General features: G+C 35.2%; 1 protein-coding gene across 1 annotated transcript in view; it reads right to left on the reverse strand.

Moving 5' to 3' along the window:
* LOC128895257 (PRL-1 phosphatase) overlaps positions 1–16,008 on the reverse strand; it is a 67,458-nt gene extending 51,450 nt beyond the window's left edge. Inside the window, exon 1 of the mRNA XM_054157700.1 lies at positions 15,859–16,008. The gene's annotated coding sequence lies outside the window, so the exon portion shown is untranslated. The remainder of the gene's footprint in view (positions 1–15,858) is intronic.
* Positions 16,009–17,040: the final 1,032 nt, after the last annotated feature.

Raw genomic sequence — 17,040 nt, forward strand, 5'->3', positions numbered from 1 at the left:
TATTATCGTCTAGATGTTTGTTTTTTCAGTAATTTTTAGGAATTAATTTTGCGAAAACTATCAAACCTACAGTACCAGGGTTTTTTTATGCATAATAAAACACGTTTCAACTAACAACAGAAATTTGTATAAAATACTTGATTGAAATCTATACAAGTTATGCGCTGTTATGCAGGTTGCGGCGTGAAACGCTCGTTCAATCGGGCGCACAGGCTGTGGTGGTTCTAGTCGTCTGAGACAGAAAAAAAAATTTTTTGTTCAATCTATATGAATGTAATTATCGTCTGAACTAGAATTAAGTGAGTATTAAATTTTTTATCGAAATCGCAACTGTTTGTAAATTAAGGTTTAATTTTCCCGGAAAATTGTCAACTAAAATATGAGTGCAGGGCTAAAATATTCAAGCTACCGGTATAATTCTAGTTCAGATCATAGGTGATGGTGCCCTCGAAATGTGTGTAAAACCAGAAGTCACTCGGTCCAATAGTTTTTGAGAAAAACGTGCGCCCGACTTGAAAAATGTCGTTTCGAGAAAAACGCGTTTAAAGTTTGCTATACATTCAGCACTAATACTGGTGAACAGCCTTTAAGCCTCTGTAACTATGACAGCTCTACGAATTTCAAATTAATATTTTAGAAGCACTTTCTCAAAACCCCAAATGATAAGAAAATGCAAAAAAAAAAAAAAAAAAAAAAAATAATAATCAAATTTTTAAAGTTTTTAGACGATAATACCCCCTTAAATGTCTAAAATAATGTCTAATTGTCTGTTAGTCTGCTTAACTCTCCACAAATTCCTTGGCGAAAACCCTCAACATTGTCTATAATCTAAATGTGTAAAATAATATATAAATATATACGCCCCGTATAATTGTTAGCGAATGAAACGACGAGTACGAATGCAGTAAACTTGAAATAAAAATAAATAGCGATGTACTAGAAAGCCGGAGAAGATTGCTCCGCGCTAAGCACGAGAAGACAGAAATTGACCACGAGGAGAAACTTCGAAGAGCAACAGGCTTTGGCCCTGTTCGGCGCGGTAAATTGAAAAGAAGTAAAGAAGGCCGCGAACGTGAAAGCGATAGTGGCCGTGGCGGTCTATTTTCGAGGGGTCTTTGTTTTCCCTTCTTGAAAAGTGTAGGTGCGCTTTGTTTCGAGATCGGGTACAAAAGGAGACGATGAGCGAAAATCTCCATCTGGATGACAAATATCGACTAAGTTTTAAAAAAAGAAAATGAAAACCAAAAGAGTAAAGAAGATTTTATATTAGATGAAGCGGAAAATAATGTCGTTTTTGCAATTTTAAATACTTTTTTATCGTTCGTCAGCTCATTGATTTTCATCGATCTGGCATTGACAATTTGCACACTAGATGGCAAAAGGCTATTGATAACGGGAGCGATTATACAATTAATAATTAAAAATAGAAATTTATAAAAGATTTGTTTGCATTTAATGTAAAAGAAACGACATTACTTTCCAGTCCACCTAATATAATTAAATCTTTGCATTCACATGTTAAGGAACATGTTAATTACACGAGAGATGCACTTTAATTAAGCTTCTAATAAATAAATAAAATTTTAAAACCTACAGGAAATTTAATCAAAGTACACCCGTACTCGAAACTTGAAATTTGGCACTAATTGTTCTCTTTTTATGCTGCCGAATGACCTATTACAAGCTGAATTTGGTTAAGGTCGTGACCTTTCGTTTATCTCGTTGGTTTTAATACCTAAGTTTGGTCGAACTAACTCTTATCATGTTCCGCGCGTGTTTTGAGTACAACAAAATGTTGCATAAATTGATTCCACGAGGATGTTGGTGGCCTGCTTCTGTGGTTGATGCGGATCGGTTTACAAGTGCGCTCAGGTTGCGTCTCGCCGTGGCAAGCGGTCGCTTTGTTCCATGATCGTTCTCTAACAGAGGCCACAGAAGCGACGTTTTATCATAAGATGAATTGCACTACTATACTTGGTACTATGTCTGTTTCGAAACGATAATTGTTAAGTGTGAGGCACTGTTGTCAAACCTAGTCAAAACAATTCTCGACCTTTAGAGACAGAGTTTTTCAGACTGCCCACGAAGAGCCTCGACAAAAGATATCTTAGCGCTTTATCTACTGGTTTATTAAAAGCCTATAACTCACAGGAGGATTTCCACAATAGTATATACAGAGGTGGGTAATATTCGTAGAGAAAATATTTTAAATAATAGATTCTTCAGAATTCAGATAAAATAGCATTTCAAATGGAACATAAAATTTCAGCAAACAAAGTATTTTATTTTGATAAGGTAAAACTTGAAATAAAATAATTTATTTTGGTAATCTATAGTTAAAGCATGAAATTAAATATTTTATTTAGATAAAAAGCATAAAATAAAGCATAAAATAGAATACTTTCCATAGCTCTTAACCTGAAAATAAACTGTGTAAATATGATACAGAGATGGAGAAACTATTTCTTGCGATTGAAGAATATCTCTTTCCATCACTCATTTCACGAAGATTCTTATTGAAAATTCTTAATAGAAGTATTCATTGAAGAACTACATTGAATGTATATTTATAATGCAGAGGAAAAGTACTTCGTTCGTTTTAAATTACCAAAATAAATATACTTTACACTATAATTTAGTAAAATAAAAATATTTTATCTGCTGATAATAAATTAAATAAATAAAATATTCCAAACTATGGCACAAATATTTTCAATGTTTTTCAAATAAAATATTAGTTGAAATATTATCTTAAACATTTTTTTATAACAAATAAAATATTTCACTTTTAAAAATACATGCATGATCCGAAATAAAATATTTATTTACTATTTATTATTTAAAATACGTATTTTACCCAGCTCTGAGTATATGTTAATACTAAATAATACGTTAATTTCTATATATTGATACTAGGTATAACAAAAGTCTTGTCTGTTACCTCAAACTGAGCTCTGCAATACCAACAATTAAAAAGGCATAAATAAGCTGCCAGTAGATAAAGTATTAAGGTATGTCTGAGCCACTGAGCGATTGCTAATTGTTAACAAGCCCTTAAAGAAGGGTACTACTCCCAACTAACTTTGTTTCCCATAAACTAAAGAAATTTCTTCCGTACCGCATAAAACAATACACATAGATACAGTAAAGTGCGAAGAGCCGTAATTGAAGCAGAGAATCATCTACGATCCCGACGCTCGGCTAACCAATAGGCCTGTCTAGTCGAGATAGTAATCCAAATCTTCACGTGGCGGTAGTAAAAAGAAACGCTTCGGAGAATAATCTCCAACTCGACATGGATGATACCGAGGGCAGTTGCTTGCCACGGGAAAGACGAGACCACCTGACAATACAGAGAAACAGGAGGAGGAGAGAGTTGAGTCCTTCATTTCTCGTGTTTCGTGCTTGGCTGAACACATGGATAGCCCTCGCAATGCCATTTCTACACTTTTGCTCTCTTTCTCTCTGATAGCACTGAGTCGAACTGACAATGAGACCGGGCACAATTTTCTGCACCGGAAGACTGCGGATTTTATGCATTTATGACGCAAGCTAATATAATAAATATGTGTCGGACGTAACCGAAGGTATTTGGACTTGTTTAAAACGAAATAATATTACAATGCATAAAATCTACATTCTAGTTACAGCGAGTGTAGAAAGTACACCGATCAATTTCCAAACAAACTATGTAAAATTGTAATTTATTAACTTATTTTTTATAAACAATGGCATTCTACATATTCTCGGAAATCTCTAGAATAAATAGATTACAAAAAAAGCTATTTATGTAAGTTACGAAATTAATATTGAAGCAATATGTATTCGCACAACTGTCTAATTTTTAAAACTTCGTTACAAAAAGAAAAAAAAAAAAAGAAATTTACATTAATTTACAAGTATTAGATAGACCGAAAAGTAATGTCGTTTCTTTTACATTAAATTCAAACTTTCCAATAAATTTCTATCTTTAATTCATCATATAATCGCTCTCATTGTCAGCAGCCTTTTGTCACTTAGTGTGCGAATTTTCAATGCCAGAAAAATCAATGAGCTGATAAATGATAAACAAGTATTTAAGATGACAAAAACGACATTACTTTCCAGTCCACCTAATATATGATATAAATCCCCTTCGTGGGATTTTCTTTTGATTTTATAATTATTGCAACCCTTCTAAGCATTAAATTAACTAAATTATTAGTTATTCGAAGTGGGATCTTCTTCAATTCCTCTATTATGTAATGCACTGTAATGGGAATGTTGGATGAATGTTAATTGTAATGTATTGTAATGTGAATGCTAGATGAATGTTAATGTTTAAAACCACTAGGTATGTTTATACGTTTTATAGTTGTCAATTATGTTTGTGTTAGTAATTTATTGATTAATCATTTGTTTTGTACGTTGTATTGCGATTTGACTTTGTCTGTGAGATGTTGTCTGTTGTCTTTGAATTTTGACAGTTTTACGCCGAACATCGAAATAAATATCCTTACAATTAGAACCTTTTTTAAAAGTACTTTACTGGACATTTGATGTTTTCTAATTCGTACGGAGCAATAAACTAATGCGTTTACGTTACAAACTCTACTGTAAATGCCTCGTCATAAGAATCGTACAAATACTTATTGCTTCTATACTTTTACCCACTTTTCGCATTTTTTTTGTTAATTTCACAAATTATATTAACTAGTAAATGTTGTTTGGATTATCTTATTACTATATCTATCTTAGAGACTTCCGAAAATATGTAAAATATCATTGATTATAAAAAAAGAAGTTAAGAAACTACGATTTCACACAAAAGTTTTTTGGGAAATTGATCGATGTACGAATACGTTATACACCCACCATATACAGTATGTCACACGAAATCCTGAACAGCCGATTATTTCGTGACCTATTAAAGAAACGAAAAAAAAGTTTCTTATATGAAATTGAATAGCAAGAGGGGGCCGATTTATTGGCCGTAACAATTTTGTTTATCATTACTGTTCACAGAGATATGAAAGTTACGTTTGATTTTTCAAATGGGATTATATACTTTTTGTTTGATCAATAGATAGTACGTTTTAAGACGAATTCAGGAAGCTTAATATAAACACCCTTTTACAAATAGTTTTTAAGATATTATTGAGATATTACGTTTTTAAAAGTTTACTGATTTTCGGTACAAGAAAATCTACGAGACCAGGAAGCACAGTAGGGGGTCTCGACTCTCGACTCACCGCACTTAAAATGCTACGGGTTAAACCGTGCCTCTTGAAACCGATACGAAGAGACTGCGGTAGAAACGGCAGGCCTAAATTCTACATAATAGTTTTTTTCACAACCGTCACTTTTACGGCATGCAGAAAAATGTCGCCCATGTTTTACTAATGAAATAAAGCTAACGGATAAAGCTAAAGGATTTTTAGGAGAAAAAAATATGAAAATATAAATTAATTTGAGATAAAAATAATATTTTATTTTGGTATCCCTTCCACGTGCCCTCCATCATTTAGTATACAATTTTTTATTCGTTTTAGAAATTGTTTTTCTACTTTTCCAAGAGTATCTGTTGGAACGTTGCAAGACGCGTTAACAATGCGTTCTTTTAACTGTTCAACAGTTTCTACTGGAGTTTGAAATACTTTTTGCTTAATATGACCCCATAAAAAAAAAAAATCGAAGGTCGAGCATCCCTATTCGTTCTATTGGCTGAATTGATAATTTCCTTATGTAAGAAAAATAAACTTCAAGTCGTTTGCTGTTGGAGGGTATGGAGGTTCGTTACTAAAACATGGGCGACATTTTTCTGCATGCCGTAAAGGTAACGGTTGTGAAAAAAACTATTATGTAGAATTTAGGCCTGCCGTTCCTATCGCAGTCTCTTCGTATCGGTTTCAAGAGACACTGTCTAAGCCGTAGCATTTTAAGTGCGGTCGAGAGTCGAGACCCCCTACTGTGCTTCCTGGTCTCGCAGATTTTCTTGTACCGAAAATCAGTAAACTTTTACGCGTAATATCTTAAAAACTATTTGTAAAAGGGTGTTTATATTAAGCTTCCTGAATTCGTCTTAAAACGTACTATCTATTGATCAAACAAAAAGTATACAATCCCATTTGAAAAATCAAACGTAACTTTCATATCTCTGTGAACAGTAATGATAAAAAAAATTGTTACGGCCAATAAATCGGCCCCCTCTTGCCATTCAATTTCATATAAGAAACTTTTTTTTCGTTTCTTTAATAGGTTACGAAATAATCGGCTGTCCAGGATTTCGTGTGACATACTGTATGTATTATAGATTCTATACAAGCTGCCAACAGATAAATAATGCTTGGATTTGCGTGTATTCTATTAATGAAAAAGGGATGTATTAAGTTGTCCCAAAAGTTTCTTTCGTAATGTACACTCAATTATTTTGTACGGTAGTGTTTATATAAATAGACAATCTAATTTCTTAGATGTTGATGTTGTAACAGTAATGGAGCAAAATGAATCGTACGCAATTCAATAATGTAACATTAGACATAAAATATTGTGCATGTATTACTTATTAATAAAACGAAAGAAACTTTTGGGGCAACCTAATATTTAAAATTCATTCCTCGAGAGGTTAAACAATAAACAGTCGGACTGAAGTTAGACCGAACGAACTTTTTGGCCAACATAAGACTGTTTGTCCAAAAATCCAAAATGTCTCAAGGTCGCAAAAGGTTGCCTTGACTGGGTGCGTCAGTGGGTTTTTCATCATAGCATGTCGTTGTCCGGACTCGTGGCTTAGCTTTCACGGGAGGGGTGGGGAGAGGCGGAGAGGGGGGAGGGACTACCGAGTCACAAAATAAACGCGGGAGAGACGGACACAGGACGATCGATCGGCATTCAGTCGATTGTTTCGCAAGTGTTTTCTAAACGTTCCTTTTATTCCTCATCTCCGGCCATTGTTCTTTGTTGTCTGTAGATAGGCTGGTCATCACTAACGCGAGCAAAATGCGACGATGCTTCGAGTGTGTTTGCATGACGCGTTACAATTTCGCGTCTTTTGCGTCTCTTAGGCGATTTCGCTTCCGTTCCCGACGTGTTTATGGAAACACAGCTTGACGGAGTATTTCATTACCGATGAAAGAGTCGGTTCTCGCCTTTTCTGTGTTTTATTACGATTTTTCGATGTTTTCAATGTGAAAGACACATACAGCCAGTTCCATAACTATTTGTACGATCTATGTCTATTGTTTAAATTAAATGATAATGTTTCCATAATAGAGGTTTCATTATTAAATATGTGTACGAATAAACGTTACACATGTGTACATTTGCAATGAAAAATTTGTATGAAAACATTAAACCTCTCATTTAATTTAGACAAATTTGTTTTTTAATAGACATTGAGTAATCGCATAGAATCAAAATATAATTCTAATCGCCCTCTTCAATGAATATATTAATTAACTGTTCACTGTACAGCCATCCTACGATTAATCGATCTACCACCTTGACACATTTTTGCCTCCTTTTATTATGCGTGTCACTTTTACAAGGCTGCTTTTAAAATAAACAAATATCGCAATAATATTTACAACAGAATCACGCCCAAGGTTTTTTCCGAAAAATATTTTCGTTAAATTACTTCTGGCCTGTTTCCTAAGCATCACTCTGTCCAAAGATTTTTATGAGATTAAGACGTTTCACTAATTATGCCCTCTCCTTTGATTTTCCCCTAAATTAGTCGGTATCGACGTCAATTTTCTGTATCTTGTTGCACCTTCGAGCGATCAGCTTCGCGTATCGTTGTTATTACGCGATAGCAACATCCAATAGCAACGCCTACGATCGGATCTGGTTCACCGTTTCCTGTTATGTACATTGCATTACATTACATAACGGTGAACGGTCGGAACAGGAAGCGAGGAGTGGCTGGACGCATAACGCAAACCTAATACGAGAACTATGCTCTTGCGCCGCTCCTCGTTACCCAATGGATCGCGTGTCGCGTAATAATAATAATACGCGAGGTATTGATAATGTTTTCCTAAGTTGCCGAATGAAATCAAAGGATTAACGACCTTGAAATTTCGAAAGAATTACTCCAGACAAAATGGCGATAAAGTGTACATACGTTGAAACTGGAGTTAGAATTAGACGGAATTTATTGAATAAAATTAAAAAAGAGGTAGAGGAAGCAAATGAAAATGCATTTGAAATGGTCAGCTATGACAAAGTAAAAGTGTTCGAGGCAATAGTCAAATTCTTAGAAGAAATAAACAAAGAGATATAACAAAAGTTCCTATGATACATATTAAAGTACAAGGTAATTTTAAGAATAGATCTAAGAAAGGGAAATGTAAACAAGACACAACAATTGTAGGAAATGTTTATATATGTTATATATATTTTTATAGCATGTTTATATATGTATCGCTTCATAATGACACAGTGTAAATATAGTTTTAGGATAATTGACTGTGATAGGTAAGAAATATTTTTCTATCGAAACAAGAGTACTAATAAGTTTTAGAGGTTTTTTTGTACAACAGTAGATTATAAGATACCCAAAAGGATCGATGAGGAAGTTAAAGGCACAATAAAAACAACGAATGTAAATAGTCAAGTAAGGCAAAGATAAGAAGTAAGATAAGGGGGGTCTAGCAAAAAGACTTGACTGCCACTAAGCGAAAATACAAATAGAGAAGTACCTGATTTTAGCTAGTTTTTAAGGTGTGATATTTGAGAGAGATAAGAAGGGAGTGAATGAGATCGAAGCGAGAAAGTATGTTCGGATATAAAGCAACCTGTTAAAAAAAAAAAAAAAAAAAAAAAAAAAAGTGATGTAATCAACTAGAGGAAGTTATTAGTGAAATAGTTTTGTTATCTGTATAAACTGATTACTTTAATAAAATACTGAACTGAACTAAACTGAGTTATAATTGAACATAAAGGACAAAGTGGACAAGTTATCGCCCCACTCTGTATAAATGTTCGCATAGGTGAAATATGACCAAGACGTAACTCGATGTCTCGCGTAAACTAGACACGCACGTGGTCTTGTAAAGTGATACTGCCGACGAGATAACGAGATTTCTATTCAGAAAAATCATGCTCTCTATGTTATTCGAGGCGAAGACGGGATAAATTCTCTGAACTTCGAGCGAGACAAGCCCAAGGATAGAAATATCAAGTGTCGCGACGCGACTATATTAGGTGTAGAAATTAATTCTCTGCCATCATATTTAATCATTTGTAACTGTAGTATCCCTTTCGACCATAGTGGGACTTATAGGAACATACGTGAAAAAATTGATCCTTTTTTAATACAATTTCTAAAAGAGAAATGAATATAATCCAAAAGGCCAGATCGAAAGGGTTAATTTATCACTTTGTCGCAAGGAAATGATAAAAATAGAGATTTGATCAAATCCCTAAGGTAGATGATCAATTTACGGGAGATGTTAAAATAACAACTCTGTGAGGTCATCTCCCTAAAGAAAGTAAGTGACTTGATCAAATTCCTTGACTGTTTTAGCGAAAAGATGGAATAATATTGTTTAGATATTAAAAGTATTAATTTAGTAAACCATGCGTTGTATGTGCGTCGCAGCGTCGATAGTTTTTAGCGACGATTAAACGACGCGTGGAATCAGTTAGGATTCCTGAACAAATAAATATCAGTGGACTGTAACTTAGTGAAAAATTGTTGAATACGAGATTGTATTTTAACTAACAGACTTTATTCGGACGTTGTGGTGCGATGGCTAGTTAGAGACGGAATGAAAACGCTTCTACGAACAGTCGAAGTAGGCGTACAATTTTTGTGTGTTGAGGGTGAGGGAAAATAGTTTCTGATTGGTCTATTGGTTGGCTAAAATTCGGGTGGAAATGGCAAATTACAGTGACGTCGAGAGAAGGTCTGAGTTTTCCAAGTTGACCGTAGCAAGTAATAAAGCCAAGCAATACCTCGACGTGAGAAATGCAAAACAAAGACTTTACTGCTAAGGCTAAAGGTTCTGGCGACCAGATGTGAGTAGTAATAAACGAAATGATTCGACGGTACGTACCGATTCCTTGGGTCTTTATTGCTGCTACAGGTAAAGGGCCTAACATGCGTTCTTAAGTGTAGAGTAGGTAATACAACAATAGTCGTAGAAACATAAATTATTTATTAATTACATTCCCTAAAACTATTCTTTTTGTTTTTTAAAATATCAGCTTAGGTACCTATTTCTTTTGCTAATTAGTCTCGAATAAATAATTTATGTTTTTATGAGCATTGTTGTATTACCTATTCTACTTTTAATAACGCATGATTTACTAAATAAATACTTTCAATATCTAAACAATATTATTTCATCTTTACACTAAAACAGTTAAGGGATTCGATCAAGTCGTACCATTTCATCTTTTCGCTAAAACAGTTGAGGGATTTAATCAAATCACTTACTTTCTTTAGGGAAATGACCTTGCGAAGTTGTTATTTTAACATCTCCCGTGAATTGATCACCTACCTTAGGGATTTGATCAAATCTCTATTTTTATCATTTCCCTGCGACAACTTCATTTTGTTACGTTAAAGTACCTTCATAGTAACGAATCACATACGGATCGCTTCGCTGTTTGCTTTCATAACTATAAGTATTCTCTTGGAATATGATTGGGGAAGATTAAAAGTTGTACACTTTTTCCTTTTATCACAAAAAGCCGCAGACTTAATTTCTACACCTAATACAAATTGATTCGACGATTTCACCCCGTTTTATATTTATACCCTTTCTTTTTTTTTATCTCCTCCTCCAACGTTGGGGTTGAACAAAGAAACCAGTATTTCTGCCTACGTTCGCGCGTTATAAACCGCTATCACGAAACGGTGAACAATACCGCGGCGTCGGTCGTCGGATTGCACGGTATTAATCCTTTTTATGCAATTTTATGAAACGTATCTCCCCCTGTTGGTATTCGATATGAATGAGGACGGTAAAACGTGATACACTGTCGCGATGATTCAGTAGCTTTCCTACATTATTTTTATGTTCCATCGATTCATGTTATAATGTTATCGAGGAAAAAACGTTGCGATCTGAATCACTTTAATATGTGTGGAGAGCACTAGACAATATGTCGTTGACGTACCCAACCCTCCCCACTTCTATTATGCACGTGGATGGATACCGTGGTGGGTATAGTGCGTAGATCCTGCACTGCGGTATTATAAGTGATTATCTAACCTTGCCCCGTAATGTTGGATAACTAATTAACTATACAGATAACCATTTGCAAATAAATTTAACGATGGGAAGTACCAACGTTGAATTTTCAATGTGAGGTCTCGGAAAAAACAATTACATTCATAGAATTAGTGCAAAATTCAACCCCATTCTATAGACTATGAATCATTTATTAATAAATGGAAATACTTTATTATTTTTGTTTCAAATGTCAGCATATGTATAAATATTATACCCGAACGCTTTCTAATAAAAAAAAACAAATGTCAACCTTCCTTTTTGTCCCTCTACGAGTACACTTTCCCATGATAAAAGAACCATAATAATTTACGAAAATATCAAACGGTTCACCGTAGAACCAACGGCGCCAGGTGGATAAGTCGATTGAAAAGTAAAAATAGAATCAGTTCTCGTTTCCTAGCTCGTGTTCAATTGAAACAGCATAGAAAAGAAGAAAGAAGTAGGATGAAAAAGGGAATTGAGTATATTCAGAGACACCTGCACGGGAGACGTGCAATTCATGGGCGCCTAGTTGCGTGGGAAAAATGCAACGCGCGATGTACGTTACCCGGTCCACCCTTTCTCACTCTCTCTCTCTTTTTTCACGCTGGGATCGTGGGCGCGCGTGACGTCACCCATTTTCCCGAGAAAACCGACCGTCACCGGTGGCAATTTGCAGAAACAAGAACAACATTTATCGAGCGACTTCGACCCAAAGGGTGTTCCCCGAATGCCAGAGGCCAGTTTATCGGTTGGCAGAGCGCGCTTTGTGTGCGTGCAAACAATGGAAATCAATGTTCGACAAAATTCAATCAAAGCCACCATTCACGCGACGTTTGACGGCCAAATTAATCATTAATTTCGATGATCTTACATTATTCGCACCGAATTGGCCACGAGGAATGGTCTAAGTTTCGGTTGATTAAATTGGGAATTTTTATAACCGGTAGAACCAATATTCTTCGATCTATTATAGTTGAATAATTAAGAACACTAAAGAAGATCGTAAATGAACGGTCCCCTAATTTAACACTTTAACTACCGGTTTATTTTAGAAAGAGTCTACATTATAGAAGAGAATCTTCTATATTAGTATACAGGGTGGTCCACGCAATTGTTTCAAGTCATAACTCCGTTATTGTTACATTTACGAAAAAATGCCAAAGGAGAAAGATAAATGGTTCGAAGAGCACTACATCTGTAGGCCTTTAAATTTTTTTTAGATGCAGCAGTGTATATGCAATTAACAATTGCATCATTTCTTTAAATAGAAATGCATATTTTTTTTTACACAGATCGATTCTTTTATTCATCCTACGTAAAAAAATGATTAGAGTACCATGGCAAAAAAATGATTAGATCTCGAGATATTTTCCAAAAATGTCTTTACTGAAGAAGATGCTCAAATGCTTCATGACTAGTAAGGTAAACACGCTTGTAAAGGTAAACACCCTTTTGACATTGTTATCATAACAGAAACTGATTTGTACGAGTAAGCATTTCATCATTCAGTAGCTCGAGTACGAAAACTAAGAATTTGAAAAAGTGTAACTGTATTTCTCTAAATACAAGAAAATGTATTTTATTAACAGTGAGAAACAAGATATGTACGACACTTTTGTGTTGTGTGATGCAGATAATTTAAACGTAGTTATGCAAACAATAAGAAAACGTTATCAGAAATGTTTAGAATGTAATGGAGAAGGCATTTGAGCACCTTCTTCAGTAAAGATATTTTTTGAAAATATCTCGAGAACCAATAATTTTTTTGCCATGGTAGCCCAATCATTTTTTACGTAGAATGAACAGAAAAATCGATCTGTGTAACCAAAAATGTGCATTTTTATTTAAAGAAATGATGCAATTGTTAATTGCATATACACTGCTGCATCTAAAAAAAATTTAAAGGCCTACAGATGTAGTGCTCTTCGAACCATTTATCTTCCTCTTTTGGCATTTTTTCGTAAATGCAATAATAACGGAGTTATGCAAACAACACATGACTTGAAACAATTGCGTGGACCACCCTGTATACATGTTAATCTATACTGACACGTAACTTTTACACACTGTTACCAGAGAACAGATAATCAACAACACAGTTAATAAATTGCAAGAGGTATAAATAGGCTCCCGGAAGCTAAAGTGCCAATACCTATAACCGACACATTTGTTCTTACTCTATTATAATTGTATTCGCAAAACGTTGCTATCAAATAAATATAAATTCAAACATTAAAAAAAAAACATTGATTTAATAAATATTAAGTTAAACAATCCCAATCCCTAGCCAACGGAAATCACAATTATAAATGGACTACCCTGTATGCCGAAGATGAGCTCATCGACGACGAATAAAAGGGGAAATACAGCGCGGGTTAAAGTTCGAGATGCATCGAGAAGCAAGTTTCGTCGACGAAAATCGTACGATATTTATGACGTCGAAAATCGCTGACGAGTGCTCGATGCTCGAAACAATCGGAAATTATTAAATGAACAACGGAAGAGGCCCAAGACGCACGCGCGGTCTTGCATTATTTGACGTCATTCGAGAGTTGAAAAACTTTGATATTCAAATCTGCGGATTTATGCAGACGCGGTTCAAAGATGTAAAAATAGTCTTTCTATAGAAACCTTCGAGATTTGCACTTGACTTTACGCATTGTCCGTCATTCAATGTCACGTTTCGAGTATTTTCATTGAGAAATGGGAGGCGAGCAGAAAAGTGTCGTAACGAGTGCAGTTTCGCTTAGCACGATGATAACGCGGCATGAATCATATTACGTGTTTAACATTTTCAAGAATGACGTTGGAGGTACGAGATTGGTCAACGCGATAACTTGGAAACACGCGTACACGCAGTATATTCGAAACGCAAAGTTCTGCGCGATAATCACTTTACTCTTCGCAAACTTAACCTACAAATAGTGTCAGTTCACTAGACACGGTGAACTGCGTAAATGGGATCACTTAAGTACATCCGGTATTCATGGAGCACATGAAATAGCATTAGAGCGTAGCGCACTGTACCAAGGGTCGACAAGATAATAGAAAGCAATTTTTTCCGAGGAACAAGGTTATCGACTGTCGACAGAAAAGTATTAAAAATTCAAACTCGGCGGAAGAACCTTTCTAATTTAATTGCTTCCACTCACTAAACAATCCAGCTCGATTAACCAAATTTCAGAAGAAGAACAAACAAAAATGATAGATAATTTATCAAATAAAAACTGTACTTATCAATCGAATAAACGTCACGAATAAATTTTGTAAATTTCGTCATCTTTGTTCCAATAAAATTTTCAAAATTTAAAATGACCTATACAAATAATTTAATATCAAAATATCAACCATGTACGCGTGTACTTTTAATTCCATTCCTACACAAAAAGTTATTTAAGAAATATAATTCAAATTGTTTTATCAACACTCAATATCACGGTATCGAGAGATCGAACTGAACATCGTCGCAATTGGTGTACCAACCTCAAAGATTAATACACAGCTAATATTATAGTAACATAAATTATCGGAAATTCGTTTGTATAAATTAACGACACCGAGAACACCAAAGCTTTACCACGTTCTCAAACATGTGTAAGTTACGATGGTGCTCGAGTATACACTTGTCTCAACGAAATAAAATTTTAGGAAAAACCCTTTTTTTGAATAAGAGAACAAACACCGTCTAACAGACGTCAATTATTTCCACGAGAACCTGTACAGTTTTCGGTGGGCATCGAACTGCCAATAGCACACAGGAAGTTCCTAGACGGTCTTCCATCTAGCACAATTTGATCTAGCTACGGACATTGTCCAAGAAAGAATGCAGGTCTGGGCTTTCCATCTAGTAGCATGCCACTACGTCCCTTCGAACGGTTAGGGGTCTAAGAAAGCTTCCCCAAAAAGGAAGCTTAGGTAATACCATGAAAAAGAACAGGTCGTTTAGCCTCACGAGAGTCCCAATGGAAATCGCTTCGAACCAAGAGATAGATAAAATTCTCATCTCGTACAAAAATGCCAAACAAATAAAACATTTGGAATTTTTTCTTCGTTAACGTATACATGCACACTGTACGTCCACGCGGGATTATTGCACGTAGTCGACAGCGATCGAAATGTTAAACAAAAACTAGAATCTGAATTTGAGAACGAAATCGTATCTCACTCGGAACGAGGAAAAAAATTTACGTAAAATTCAGCACGTTGGGTTTTCGTTCGTCTAGAATTGGAATAAAATTTTGTCCATCTCTGTTTCGAAGCGATGGGTAGAGGAGACGTCGACAACAGCGGCGGCTTCCGACGGGACGCCAGAGTTCGTCGTCCGCGCACACACGTATTTCGATGCGTGTAAAAGCGTAGAACGAGCGATTTCATGCGAGTGATGCACAGACGGTCTCTCTCTCTCTCGCGCGCGCGCGCGTACGGAAGCCAGCGTACACACACCACACATAAAATGAATATATATATTTATATATGTATACATAAGAAGCACGCATCCAGCAAGGACACGCGCACGTTACACACGGCGGCGGCGAATCCAACAACGATCGACTCTCCTCCCTGAGGGAAGGACACTCGCGTTCCCAAGAAACATGTTTGTCTGATCGTCGAGAGGGTTAAGATTAAATGGCTGTGTTGATTGATCACTCACCTGAATCGCCATACACATTGAATATGGAAGGTACGGTGGGGCGTTCGTTACCGAAATCGCGACTCCGTAGACGAAAGAACACACTTGAGTCTTGCGCACGTTCGTACGCCAGAGAAGCCTGTGGACAACTGACGAAAATGGCGGAAAATGTCCACGAGGGGGCCGCAGCAGTTCCGATGCGCGATTGGCCGCCCTACCGCGCAGCGCCATATTCAAACCACGAAAATTGATTCTGGAATCGATTTTGTTATTGAAATAGCTAATTGCAAATAGAATCCTACGGAATTGGCTATAGACATCGTTTCTTTCGGTATTAATTGTATTCCATGTATGTTTTGAAATTAAACTTGAGCAGACATTTGAACAAAATTAACGAGAAATGAGTCTATTTTAAATTGTTACGTTTATATTGATAATATAAATTGTGGAATCGATTTTGTTATTAAACTAGCTAATTGCAAATAGAATCGTACGGAATTGATCAGATAAATCGTTTGTTTAGTTATTAACTGTATTCCACGTATGTTTTGAAATTAAATTTGAGCAGACATTTGAACAAAATTAACGAGAAATTAATATCTTTTTAATTATTATGTTTATATTGGTAATAAACGTTCAAACTAGATGCAAAGACAGTTTTTTTAAGAAACATTGCCGACGTCTAACGGGGTAATTACAGTCGACACGTGCACGAACATGCTATTTTTATTTATTGCCGTAGGTCAACCGTACACAAAAAGCTTATCGAATAGAGTGGGTACAAAGGGTTCAAGTTTGATTGAAAACTGAATAGAGAAAACGCTAATTTTATAATCTTATATTTAAAATCTGTACGTTTTAATTATATCATTTAAAAATAAGAATCGATAGATTATATTAAACTTTTGTTACGCGATGAGGGTTTACTAATGGAAAAACTTATTAGTCGTGCAATATTGTTCTGGGAGTAATGAGTAACTTTCCGTGAAACGATTACATTATCGGATAAACTAAGGCAGAGTATTGACGTACGTTCAGGTGAAATAACACTGATTCACGTACTTCAATGTTATTTCTTAACAAGTGGCAAATGTTATCAGATATTTAAGGACGTAACAATTAAAATTAATTACTGACACGTACTTCAATATAGTGCCATTACTATTGAGTGTCTTTAATTTAATAATATTAATATATCGATGT

This window comes from Hylaeus anthracinus, unplaced genomic scaffold, assembly GCF_026225885.1.
Source record: "Hylaeus anthracinus isolate JK02 unplaced genomic scaffold, UHH_iyHylAnth1.0_haploid 5, whole genome shotgun sequence".
Lineage (NCBI taxonomy): Eukaryota > Metazoa > Arthropoda > Insecta > Hymenoptera > Colletidae > Hylaeus > Hylaeus anthracinus.